The sequence below is a fragment of the Pundamilia nyererei genome, unplaced genomic scaffold (genome assembly GCF_000239375.1).
Source record: "Pundamilia nyererei isolate P.nyererei 1_Seehausen unplaced genomic scaffold, PunNye1.0 scaffold00268, whole genome shotgun sequence".
NCBI classification, from domain to species: Eukaryota; Metazoa; Chordata; class Actinopteri; order Cichliformes; family Cichlidae; genus Pundamilia; species Pundamilia nyererei.
In genome coordinates, this window is record NW_005187669.1 from 596581 (window position 1) to 601358 (window position 4778).

Below are 4778 nucleotides of genomic sequence, written 5' to 3' on the forward strand. Positions count from 1 at the left end.
CACACACACACACACACACACACACACACACACACACACACACTAAACTGTTCACATTGAGTGGAGAAGAACAACAGTCGCCATCAGAAGGCCTTCTTCTAGGAGCGAAATATCTCCCTCTCTCTCTCTCCCTTGCTCTCTCAGTCTCCGGCTACCTCTCTCGCCCTCTCTCTCTTTCTCCCCCTCTCAATCACTCCTCCGGTGCAGTTTGGGCTGTTTCCATGGCAACTCGCCGAGTCCCATGGTCGCTGGAGGGAGAGAGCGCTACCCCGCTCGTCCTGCCCAAAAAAAAAAAGAAAAAAAAAAAAGGAAAAAAATCTGCTAAACACTCTTTCAAACTGTGGACTTCAATCTGTGTGTGTGTGTGTGTGTGTGTGTGTGTGTGTGTGTGTGTGTGTGTGTGTGTGTGTGTGTGTTTCCCAAATGACTGGAGTGGCCACAAAAAAAAGAAAAAACACCAATTTCGGCGTGCGTCTGTCTGAGCCTTTGTCTTTGTGAGACAGAAACACATTCCTCTGAGCCGCCATCACCATTATAGATTATAGATTATAGATTGGCACACCCTCGCGTGCTTTCATCACACACATTATCGTCATTATCGACAGCCGAGCAGATCTAATTTACTTTGATCGATCGTCAGAATATGAAGCGATCGTATCTGCGTTATTAGAGGAGCCGCTCTGAGCTGAGATCTGGCTCTAATTTCACGTTCACGTGTGAATTTGTTTTGTCATCGCCGCTCCGTGTTTCTCTTCGGGGCCCCCGTGACGGTTTCACACCCCGACAACGAGAAGATTCTGGATTTCTTCTTGAAGCGTGCAGATAAATACATTTATCAGGGGGGAAAAAGACGGCCAAAGGCAACGCAATTAAAGAAAATCAAAACTGCGGATCAAGCGCCTCCATAACGGACATGATTTCACACATAATGATCAATATTAAAATGTTAATGAGCACCCGTTACTGTGTCACACACGTCTCTAAAACACGCCGGCATTTTTGTGTTCTCACTCCACGAAGGCACAAGAAAGAAATAAGGACTGTGAGCGATTTCATTTTTATTCATTCATTCATTCGTTCATTCAACAGGCAGCCTGGGAGGAGGAGGAGGAGGGTAGAAGGGTGAAGAAAATGAAGAGGGAGGGAGGAAGGAGATGGAGGAGAAAGATGAAAAAAGGGGGGAAGAGAGAGGAGGATGAGGACGAGGGGGGAATGAAGCTGAAGATTAGGAGAGAGGGAGGAGAAAGGGGAAGAAAAAAGAAAGTGAGGAGAGGAGGAGGGAAAGGATTGAAATGATAAACAGGAAGAAGGTGTGAAAATGGAAAAGGAGGAAAAATGGAGTAAAGGTGGAGCAGAAACAGACTAAAAGCAGGCAGAAGGTGAGAAGAAGATTTTAGGAAATGAGAAGCAGCAGAAATGAAAAGGAAAAAGAGGAAAACACGGAAGATGAAGGATCCGAGGGACGCGAAGGAGAACTGGAGAGGAAGAGGAGGACATGACGAGAAGCTGAAGAACCAGAGGATGAAATAATGACACTGTGGAGGGAAGAAGAGCAGGGAAAGGAAAACATGGAAAACTAATGAAGCAGAAGAAAAAGAAGAAGGGAGGCGAAGACGTGAAGAAAGCAAAAACGACAGGAAACGGAAGAATAAAAATAAAAAAGGGAGAGAGGGGGAAGGAGGACTGCAGATAAACGACAAGGAGAGGAAGAAGGGAAAAGTGAGAAGAGCAGGAAAATGCTGTTGATGAGGAAGCAGAGAAATGACAAGAGCTGGTTAAAGGAAGAAGAACGAAAAAAGAGAAGGTGGACATGAAGATGAAGATGAGGAAGAAAGAAGAGGAATGTGGAAAAGGAGGAAGGTGAGGATGACCAATAATATGAGAGAGAGGAAGAAAGGGAGGTTAGGAAAAGGAGAGAAATCCCCCCCTCCAACTTTCTCCACTTTCCTCCTCATCTCGTCTCATCACTTTCCTCCCGCCTTTGTCTCATCATCTTCAGCCATTTACCTCCCTCCCCCCCTCCTCCCTCTTTGATTCGTTTTTCAAAAGCCTACCAAACTCCCGCGTCCTCCCGCAGCGTCTGTTTGTTTGTACATCAATAATTTCTGGTGACAAACGGCGGCCTTTTCATCGCTCACATGCCAACCTGAAGCCTGACACACTCACTTTCTTATTTCTCTTCATTTTCGCATCTCCCTTCCTTTCCCTTTGTGGAGCGAGCGGTCGCGTCGACAGGTAGATGTCAGGCTTTCTTTTTCTGTTGTCTGTCGAGATAAATATTCCTCCTCCTCTTCCTCCTCCTCACAAAAAAATATCAGACAAAGAATAATAAAAAATGAAATAAATAAAAAAATACCTGGACTGCTTCGTGGAAAATTAAAGCAGTAACTTTTTTTTATTAGAAAAAAAAACGTTGGTTTGCCAAAAGCTGAAGGTGTCTGAGCCAGGTCATGTGACCGAGGCTGTAGCTTTCTTTGGACGTCAGTGGGAACACACTGTCCAAGGACAAAAGCAAAGTGTGTGCAGTGCGTCTGTGGCTGCTTTGGTGTCACTATGGCTGAACGCGGCGCCAGCACAAACGCTAACTAAAGGAGCCTCGAGTCACGACTGGCCCGTCCATCAGCCCCGACCTCCTCGCTCACTACAGGCTTTCATCTCTGAATTCATTCTCACTGTTAGTGGTCGAGTCCCCGGACTTCGGGTTATATCTGACCCTAACGCTACCCCTACCTGACGGCGAACGGTGTTTTAACCACATCATCTCTGGGACCACCATCGTTGTAGGTCCACAAAATTCACGTTTACCCAGTTTGGTGCAGATTCTGACCCCTCACCCCCTTCCAAAGGTCACGGCTGAAGGTGATCCCCCGACTTTGGGAGAGCACGTTTCATCAGAGTCTGCGTCCTGTCAAAGGGGGCATGTCTAAACGGCCTTCATTTCATTTACTTTCAGACCTCACTCTCACTGGTGTAGCGACCGGTTAGCGACAGTCTGGTAACCATCAGTTGTTAGGAATAAATGATTATTAACTGACTGGTCGCATGCATAACCCAATCGGTTGGTGATTGATTGTTGTCGTCAGGTAAAAATGGTTGCAAGCACGTACACAAAGCTCGACCAAGGTCGCCCCCGAAGTGTTTGCAAACACTCTGAAACCGTTAACCGATAGTGAAATCGTGAAGAGTGCAACACGCAGTGGAGTCTGTTTGCGTTGCTCAACAGCACAGCTCAGTGTTAGCTAGTTGACTCAAGTCTCCAGTCCGAGGAGTGTCTTTTGTTTGTTTTTACCAGAGACAGCCAGCAACCATTTCCATATTGGTTGGGGACATTTTTCCCTAGCAACCCATCTCCATGCCTGTGTGACTGAGGATTGGATTTAATTTGCTAAAACATAACGATGTACATGCTTTAAGAGGTTGCGCAGACTAAATCCTGTGCAGTCATTAAATATATATCAGTCATATCACACTTCTACATTCATATAGTTGAGTTCAAGCTCAAAACATCCTCTAAACGTTCATCTCTTTCAGACCTTTAGTGGAAGTTTGTGAAATTTTCCCATGCAGCCCAACAGAGAGTTTATGCTACTTTGCTAACCTTAGCTTGCTTGCTAAGTGTATTGGGAAAACTTTATGAAATATTAAACAGGTAATACAAAGGGAATTAAACTTTATCGTAAAAGCACTAGAAACAAATGTTTACTAATTATTATTAATTGTATACTTTATGTTTTGAATTAGTCTATAAACAAAATAATAGTTTATATCAGAGCCGCTAGTAGCCCAGGCACTTTAGCATTATTTGGCTTTGGTCCATTTTCGGCATCGTCTACCTGGCATACGTCTGTGACCATCAGGGACTCTCAATTAGGGCTGGGCGATAGGGCCTCAGACCCATATCGCAGTTTAATTTGAAGCATGTGCGGTAACGATGTACATCACGATATATTCTTTTCTTCAGGTCCCAAAGTCAAACGAACACTGCAGCATCACTGAGTGTTAAAAACTGTCTAAATTCTTCCATCTTTAATAAAATGATCAGCGTTGCTGCTTTACCAGGTGTAACAATTAAGTTTAACATCCAGGCATCCATGAAAACAGAATTTATTAAATTCAACGGAGTTAGAAGTTAGCAGGAAGTTAGCTCGCTAGCTTCCACCTAAACATGATATAGCATGTTCTGACTGAGAGATTTCTGAAAAAATTCAAACGTACAGCTCTGCTATCACTTCCAACATAAATGAAGACAGAAAACTAAACAGCAGTGACGTTTGTAGGGTTACTGAAGATGGACTAGCTGCTATATAATGATGTGCTACGTGACCGCTAGCAAAACAGCTACATTAGCATAACATTAGCACAGTGAAGCTGGAGGATGAACGCTGGACAAAAGTTAACATGAGGGTTCCTGATGGTTAGGGACAAATGCAATCGCATGGTAGGATGCTGTAAACGGACCAAACTTCAGTCAGGAGAACAACTGAGATAATCCATCCACAATACGAAGTTAGTCATTAACATACTGCAACAACATGGGAACAGAGCAGCTGTGAGAGAATTCAGCATTAATGAATCAATGGTAGGGGAGTGGAGAAAGCGCAGGTTTTGGCTTTCTCCATATTCCAAAAGTGCTTCGTCTCTTTGCCATTACTGCTGCCTGCATAATTTGCAGATGATGTTGTTTACAGCCGCTGCAATGATTTCAACCAAAACAGGCGCAGCTTTATGACACCATCAACATGCACTATCGCGGTAGAGCGGTATAGTCAAAATCTCTA